Genomic DNA, 9262 nt, shown 5'->3' with positions numbered 1-9262 from the left:
CTCTCTCTCTCTCTCTCTCTCTCTCTCTCTCTCTCTCTCTCTCTCTCTCTCTCTCTCTTCCTTTCTTTTATGAAGCAAGTCGCGCGGCGGAAGCCTAATTTAATTACACGTCGCGGGAGACATGGCGATGGCGCGTAACAAGGTGGTGGCCGGATGTCAATTAGTTGGCAACGCCGCTGGTTTTACTTACGAGTTTCCGTCCGACGTCATTGTCTTGCGGCGGCATCCCTTGACCTTTTCCCCTTACCGTCATAGCGCGAATACCGGCGAAATTAAAATTCTTACGCGAAATATGCGGGATGCACGGCTCGCACGTGTATGTATGTGTAGAGTCCACGCGCGCGGAGCTTTGGCCGAGCTTTTCATCGCGTGACCTTTCTATTCCAAGATGATTACGAGCACGTAGCAAAGTGGGGATTAATACGATTGCATGCCAGATAAGAATCTTAAGGAAGAATCGCGAGAAATCTTATTCGGCGTAATTGTTCGGAACGTCGGGATACGCGATTGATTGGATAATTTCACGTGTCAACAAAAAGAAAATGCGAGAGAACGAGAGATATACTTATCCTCGTTCTCGATGAGCGTGAAGAAGTAAATATCGGAAAATTAAGAGTTTAAGGAATTTATTCACCAGATATGTATGTGCGTCAACTGCTCATAAATTCATTATTTTTCGAGCAAAATTATATATGTTACATATTTATTTTACTATTTAAATAATAAATGTTAATTTGAAATTAGTTTCATGATAATTACAATATTCAATATTAAATTTTTTATGAACAATGCGGACAAATTGCATGAAACTTTAATTACGAATACGTTTTATCGCGATAAATATTACACATTAAATTTTGATATAATTTGAAGCATTTTAGCTTAAGTGAATAAACTCTTTGAGCTCGACACGAAGGCTGACATCAATTGCGACGAAATAACGAATCGCGTACGATGCTGCATACATGTGAGTAACAGGGACGAGGAGGTGCTCTTAATAGCACTCTATCGTGTAGCTCTATTGATCCATTATAACTCTAATTAAGTATGGGCGCTTTTGGGAGCGATGGTATAGCTTTGGGCACCGAGAGCGAGTTAGGCTAATCTCAGGAAGGCGACGTCGCGAATAACAGTTCCTCGCACTTACTTCGAAAGTAACGAGATTTCGGTTGTCGGTCGATCTCGATAATGTTATTACGAGTCGTCGACTTCCTAACTAATTTACGATGGGTCCTTGGCAAATGTTTAAACACCCTGTCGCATACGCTTACACACATGTTTGCATATGTAATTACGTGACGGAACTACATCCAGGCACTTTATCAGGTATCAAAGTCGAGCGTCCAAACTCTGGATCGAGTATCAAGGAATACCGTATAATTTACGCGCCTTAAATTACAAAGTTTCCTACTCAATAATTCCCAACGTCTCTCACGTTCGCGCATAAGACGTTCGCGCAATTCGGAAAATCTAGCTTTTATTCCCGATTAATATTGAAAGGATCAAATGCAGCAGTAAGGAGAGATCATGCTGCCGAAAGAAGAGGAGAGGGAGCGGCGGAGGGAAGAGACAGCAGCGTTTTGACGCTGCCAAGTCAATTATTCCGATGGAGATTCCGTCGTTCGACGTTACCTGCTCTACATCCTCAAGATGACCGAAGTCTCGACGGCCGCGAGTGTAAACAACTCGCGCAAGAAAAAACGAAAGAAGGAAAAAAGCAGATTGCTCCCAATAAATAAAGATTCCCGAAGGGGTTAAAGTACCGACGTGATCAGCCAGCCAGTAACGTTCGTTTCGTCGTCCCGACGTCGAATGCCGTCGACGACGCTGAAGATGAGGACGGTGGGACGAGAGGGGGTGAAAAAAGACCGAGAGAGAAGGACAGAGAAAGAGAGAGAGAGGGAGAGAACGAGGGCTTGCCGGTAGGGGGTTGGCAACGTCGTAGAGGAGGAGGCAGGAAGGGCGGCCGGGGGTGGCGAGGGGTTTAAACGGTGGATGACGTCGGTCGGTCGGCCGGTCGGTCGGGGGCCGCGCGGGCGTGCGCGCGGGGCCGGACGGGGAAATCGCGCCACGCTTGCACGGCGATCAATACTTCGCCACCACGCCTCGCCTTCGCCACCACCTATCTCCGGCGTCGCTCGCTTGCTCGCTCTCTCGCGCGCGAGAGAGAAAAGGAGAGAGAGAGAGAGAGAGAGAGAGAGAGAGAGAGAGAGAGGGAGGGAGGGAGAGAGAGAGAGAGAGGGAGGGAGGGAGAGAGAGAGAGAGCAAGCAAAACTTGACTCTCCGTGTGCGCGTTCGTCACGGACGCGAGAGGGTGGAATCGCCGGGGCCCTCTCGTCGACCTCCGAAGGCCGGAGAACGCCGGCTACGATCTCACCGCCGGAGATCACCTTGGACTTGGACGGGTCCGAACTTTAACCCCCTCCTGTGAAAATCATCCTCTGCGACGAGAAGTAAGAAGTGTGCACCGCGCCGCGAAAGATACGCGATCCACGCATTTTATTGTTTTATGCAAAATCTCGACTCGCGTATCACGCGAAAGTGAGTTGACTATGTGTGTGTGCGCAGGTAAATAAATGATGATTCAAATGTGGGATTCAATGTCCAATAAGGTTACATACGAATTCAGTTTATTTCTTTTCCAATTTCGCGTTAATTTCGCGAATTAATTCACCTTTGCACGATGCACCGTTCATTCGTCTGGTTCATCAACGAATACACGAGGCTCGATTAGTGTTTCACTAACGCATCAGCGTGTCGTCGACAGCTAACAATGATATAATAGTAACGAACGAAACACAGAAAGAGACAATAACTAACTAACTGGCCTTTCGAGAGAGTCCAAGTTCTTTAAATCCACTCTATTCACGTTCGGAGGGTAAATCCATAAAGAGAACCCCACGATTACTTAAGATAACGGAATCTTCTTGAGGAATAGCATAGGTAAGATGGGATCTCGGCATCCTAATGCAAAAGGGACTCGGCTCGTTTGCGGGCCGAAGCGTTTCTTCGACGAGGAATGCCTGAACACGCGTGACCCCGTTCGATGAGGTCACGATACGAGGGAAACGCGGAAAGCACGAGATGGCAGCACGTTGCAAACCGAGCAGAATTTTTGGCACAACGCCTCCAGTCCTTCAGACTCGAAGAATGAAATACATTTATTACAGACTTCTGTGATTTTCAGCCAATTAAAATAGTAGAGATTGAGGCCAATAAGAGTTTGAATGCGGATAACGGTGCGCAGAGTGTGTAATTTGAACAAAAGCTGACTGTAGTGTCCATGATAGGACATAAGACTCGTTCTTTTTCGAAGAACTTTTTGAACTAATGCACGCTAGTGCAATAAGTTAGAATTAAATATATACGTTCTCTCTCTCTCTCTCTCTCTCTCTCTCTCTCTCTCTCTCTCTAACTTATTACACACAAGTGTGCACCAGTTCAGAAAGTTTATAAAAAAAAACAGGTCTGTAGATTTAGCACAAGCAAATTAACAGAAAAACCAAATGTACGTTTCAGTCATCCTCTTCAATGGTCAAAAATAAAAGTCTAATAATACTAAGTCAGTCGACACACACACACACACACACACACACATAACAAGAAAAAAGAATAAAATATCCCGTATCGCGAAACTTTCTATACGCATCACGAAATAACGAAAGGACACACACCGAATACGCATAAGTCGAATAAGTACCGCTTATCGGAATACCGTTCATTCAGTAGAACGAGGTATTTTTCGATTGTACGAACGAAGCAAAATGTGCAATTAATCGCGATTCGCGAGAGAATGGCCCGGTCATGATCAATGTATGGTACGTGCGAGCTGAAACATGTGTTATCGTAGCAGCTAATACCGAAGTCAACTGCTGATTGCCGAGCATCCGTTATTTCGACACAATGCACGCGTTGTTTATATATAGTCGAATACAAAATTTTAATAAAATTGCGATATTGCACGATCTCCTCGACTGATGTGCCGATATCGTGATAATGGGGATTCCTATTTCTTTCCTCTTTCTCTCGCTCCCAATATCGAATGCCAACTGATAAGAATCGGTACGAATTCGCTCGTTGACCGTTAACCCACGCACGCGTGCTTTTATCTCTAAATTAATCCTGTTAAGGACTTCAGAATTAAAAAGGTTCTATCAAGAGCCCAGAAATATATATCTTCGGAAAATACGAAATTAATTTCGTCCTTGTACACATCCTGTCGTCGCGATGTACTTTTTAATCGATGTATTTTTATCAAAATTAATTCAATTTAAGTTTTAAAAATTTCTCATTAAATAAGATCATTCCACGTTGTCTTTGTTCAAGGCATGATCGCTTAGATATCGGAAACTGAAAAGTTAGGAAAGCTTACGTTCAGTCGGATTAATTTTATTTAGCTGTACAAGCTGAGGCAATTTCCGTGTCATATTGCTAAAGTCGGGGCAGCTGAAACGCGGAAGCGCGGTTGCGTACCTTATTAATTTTTTCTGAATTACCGCGCTCGCACCGGCTCGAGTCGCGAGCAAGAAAAGATCGATACCGCGCGCACACGGTCGGCCAAATATAAATTATTCCTTCGTCAAATAAAGCCGAGCAGTACCGCCTATAAAATTATCGCTCTGCGCCGTGTCTACGCGATGTTTACACGGATCTTTTTCTCATGTAGTCTATGAACTACCATCGACCGCTGGTAAACAGACGAGTACTTCTTCCAGGTATCTCGACATTCCATATGTAAGGGAATGCATTATCGGTTTTTGCGTAAGCAAACTTCTTTCGTCGACGGCTGAGTTATGTTACGCGGCAAAAGAAATTTCCGTTCAAAAATTACGCTTATTTCATGATCGGATAATCGAACAGTAAGCGGGATTTTATCGCTTAATTCGCGAACACGCGCTTTAGTTCCCGACGCGTTGAATATTCTCATAATTAAACATATGCTTTACAATTCCGCCTGAGAAGGAACTTATCTTATATAATTCCATGTTGCAGTACTGACAACTCGATGCAACGATGATAATTCGTCCAGTGGACCACGAACGGAAATATTTCGCGCATCATGGACCGGGAAAGTGGGATTTCGGATGAAAAAACGCGCCGATAATTATCGCCGTATATTTCCACGAAGGATGTACACCGCGCTGACGTAATAAAACCCCAAATAAAACATCGGCATGCGCGCGCGTGCGCGCGCGGCTAATGCGAGGAGAGTGCAGCCGGTCTGATTTATCGCAGTATCGAGCTGTAGCGCGATAATATCGAGTACGACGGATTCGACATGCGGCGACGCGCGTCGCTTCGACGGCGCGACGGATTTAGGCGCGTCGATAAATAACACCGCCAGGTGCGAGCAGCGAGGACGCCGAAATGTTCGTTCGTTCGTTCGTTCGTTCGTTCGTTCGTTCGTTCGTTCGTTCGCTCGCTCGCTCGCGCGAACGAGTCTTCCACGTCGACGGTACGGGCCGTAAATTAAGGTCAGAGCCAAGAGCGATGTAAGCGACAAGTCGAGAGAGTGAGATGGAGAGAGAGCGAGAGGGTGGGAGAAAGAAAGAGAGAGAGATAGATGCGAGTGGATATGCAAATCACGTACACGCTCGACTGTTTACGTCTGTCGATCTGTTCGCGCTGCGAACGCGCTGTGTCGCTGTCAAAACAGCCCGCCGACGAAATAACGAGAGTGCTGTCAAGCGCTGCGCGAGCGCTCCGCTTTGCGCACGAGCGCCGCGCTCGATGGGCCCCGTTGTCTCGAGAATGAACTTCATTATAAATCAGGATCTTAATTCGGAGCCGAACGAGAGATATCTTGCGCTGTGCATTTTGTTAAGAGTGACAATTGGAGTGTAAATATTTCTGGTTGAGAAAAATTGCGTCTATGTTGTGTAAAAGTTAGCAGAAACGAGATGCGAGAGGGAATCGTTGTCTCGAGAGTGAATTTCATTATAAATCGAGATTTTAATTCGGCGCCGAGCGAGAGATATCTCGCGCTGTGCATTTTGTTAAGGATGACAATTGGGGTGTAAATATTTCTGATTGAGAAAAATTGCGTCTACGTTGTGTAAAATTTAGTAGAAACAAGATGCGAGAGGGAATCGGAAGAAGTTATGCTACTATATTAGTTCAATAAAGTTTATTTTCCGATTAAATTTAACGACGTGCAATTAAATGATATTCATATATAAATATTTCTGATCGAGAAAAATTTATGCTGTTCAAAAATTCAATGTACAGAAATGAGGTGCGAGAGGAAACCGAGAGAAGCTATGTTACGATATTAGTTCAATAAAGTTGATTCACCGATTAAATTTAATGACATGCAATTTGATTACCTCAGAGATTTTCGAGAATATATTTCATTTATCGCATATATAATATACATCGCGGGAGAGAAAAGAAAAACGCGAACCGTTATCCAGTTAATTGAAATGTATCAATTTTGCGTAATGCGATAAAGAGATTCGCGAGAATTTCGAAATAATATACGCGCTCCGTCATACGTTCCAAAGCAATGTGTTCGCGCTTTAAATGCGATTTTAACACAGTTTCCCTTTAATATCTCGAATCTGGTTTACATGTAAAACTTCATTCCGCGTCCGACCATTTAATCCACGCGCGCTATGCAATTTAAAAAAATATTCATTCCGAGATTATGCGAAAAATGCTAAATCGCTTTGGCGCAAAACGAAAAGTGAACACTTTCCTCTCGCGAAGGAGAGATAACAATAATAATGACAATAAACAGAACTAGAACAATCGTGTAATCGCGATAGCAATAAAATTAATATGTCCATTGATTGCGATATCGACGATAACGTCGTGACGAACTGCTGGAAATTGTCGTGTCTGTATGTGTAGAGAAGACAAAATAACAAAAAAAAAAAAACATCGCACTATACAGGTGCAATGCCGCTCACAAGATCACGCAACAAGGTCAAATTATTCAAATGTTACTCAAAAAGTTTTTCCAGCTTGCTCCGTACGTTAGGCACAACAATCACAACCGACGAAATAATCGAAAAACCGTCGGCGAACAAGTGGCCAAACCGGAGGGTAACGTGCGCGATACACTACGGCATACGTTTCAACACGACATACTCGTACCCACCTTCGGGCGACGCAGGTTATCAAGCTTCCCGACTTAACCTGTACGACTCGGGTGTCAGAATCATCTCCCTAGCGAATGTCCCTTAGGAAATGGTCGAACAGACGCTGCTCCGAAAGCTGTTCGAACCACTTGTTTCATTCGACGGTGCTTTCTCGGAGCAGGCTGTTCCCAAGGAGTTTGTTCCTGTTAAGCGGTATAGAGACAGAGAAAGGGAGGGAGGGAGGGAGGGGGGGAGAGAGAGAGAGAGAGAGAAAGAGAGAGAAGATGAGACAATATTCGCGTGTATATAACGAAAAAAACGCATGATAATCACGCAAGCGAAAAGCCGAGGAAAGCCGTTTGAAATCATGCGAGCAAGCAAGTGCGACGAAGGGAACTCTCATGCGATTCGCCTCGCCGAATTGGAGGTTAACCTGTCACTCGACGGCAGATCGATGTTACGGCGCGGTCGGACAGTCGCGCGATCGACGCCGCAGAAACGATATTACATAATTTCTGCCACTTACCTCTCAAGCTGTGGTCGTGCGCGTAACTGCTGCGACGGGTGTCTCGTCTCCGGTGAAGAGATAGCGCGAAGGAGAGACGGTGATTATACAGCAAGAGAGAGACAGAGAGAACGAGAACGAGGGGACGTGCGGAGAAGCGGCGCGGAGGTCACACACCGTGGCAGCCGCTGCGGCCCGACGGCTGCACCACTTCGTTTCGGCCGGTGTACCGAAGTGTAAAAGAGAAAGAGAGAGGAGAGAGAGAGAGGGAGAGAGAGAAAGAGAGAGAGAGAAGGAGAAAAACGTCAAACTTTATCACGAGTGCATGATGCGCGGGGCTGTGGGTTGCGTACGACGGGAGAGACAAGCGGGTACACTCGCGCGGCACCACCGACGACACTCGACGATGACGTCATACCACCGGCGGCAACATGGAACCCGTCCGATGCGGCGGCGACGACGACGCGACACGGACACGACACGGACACGACACGACGTATGACGGTTCTCCTTCAATCTTTCCACCAGCCTGTACCGCCTAACCTCAAAACAACGATTACCCGCAACCGAGAGCAGAGCCAGCCGCGGCGAACGCGCCCCGAGCGCAGCGGCGGCAACGCGCTAACATACGAAACCGAACTGACACGACGTCCCGGCCGATTTGAGCCGAGCAGTCCGCCTCTCTCGCGACGCGTTCCCATTGGTCGCGTCTCGCCGCGCTCCTATTGGCTTCGCCCGTCCACCACCGGCTCGCGCTCGTCGCGACAAGTGCAAACGCGGTCTGTTCTTTCAGGCTGCACTTTTTGTACTTTCTCACGATTTTTCTTACCACCTTAGTGCCGAATCTCAAGTATTGCATTTCAAGGATAGAAAGTGTAGCACAGAGTGCAGCTGGGAAAATAGATTCGAGGTGCTATGAAGAACTATTCTCCGAATGAAGTTTTATGACACTAGTAATGAGATTTAAGAATGATTAAGGAATATTAACGTTACCAATTCTTTTCTCCCAATAGACCGCTTCAACTTCAGGCTGCCATATGATGAACAAGCGACACTGTACACAACAGTCCTGATGATACTTCGCTGTTCTTTAGTGGGTCAAAATCGTGAATCCGGAGTTGACTTTGCGGACGATGACGATGACAAAAGTGCTTTGCGGACGATGACGATGACGAAAGTGCTTTGCGGCACTCGCGACAACGAACTGCTTCGCGAAACTTACGACAATATTTTGTCACGACAAACGCGCGAGACTTATTTTCGGCACTTCCGGCGACGATCATTCACGCGCGAGGTTCACTCTCGACAAAGCGAAATCGCGCGACGTAATGTTTAACGGCTCACCGAATCGTGTCGCCATCTCGCGAGATTGAGATACGAAGAGGCTGAGCACAATAAAAGGAATAAGGAACAGGGAACAGAAAATAAGGAATAAGGAATACTGAAAACAAGAAATAACGCTATTCCTCTGTTCCTCTGTTCTGTGTTGATGAATTAGGTTTCATCCCAGTAAACACAAAGTAACAGTAACATAACATCAATGTTACAATTTCCTACTCAACAATGTAACTGTTATATAACGCGCGTGTTATATAACAGTTACATTGTTGAGTAGGAAATTATAACATTGATGTTATGTTACTGTTACTTTATGTTTACTGGGATGTTTTAATAT

General features: G+C 45.6%; 1 protein-coding gene across 1 annotated transcript in view; it reads right to left on the bottom strand.

Annotated features, from left to right (window-relative positions):
* LOC116842115 (stress-activated protein kinase JNK) overlaps window positions 1-8245 on the bottom strand; it is a 186077-nt gene extending 177832 nt beyond the window's left edge. Inside the window, exon 1 of the mRNA XM_032810853.1 lies at window positions 7609-8245. The gene's annotated coding sequence lies outside the window, so the exon portion shown is untranslated. The remainder of the gene's footprint in view (window positions 1-7608) is intronic.
* Between the last annotated feature and the right edge of the window lie 1017 nt (window positions 8246-9262).

This window comes from Odontomachus brunneus, unplaced genomic scaffold (genome assembly GCF_010583005.1).
Source record: "Odontomachus brunneus isolate Ranch 3 - 2012 unplaced genomic scaffold, Obru_v1 Obru_scaffold_021, whole genome shotgun sequence".
NCBI classification, from domain to species: Eukaryota; Metazoa; Arthropoda; class Insecta; order Hymenoptera; family Formicidae; genus Odontomachus; species Odontomachus brunneus.
The sequence above is the reverse complement of the archived record's forward strand: the minus strand, read 5'-3'. Positions and strand labels throughout refer to the sequence as shown.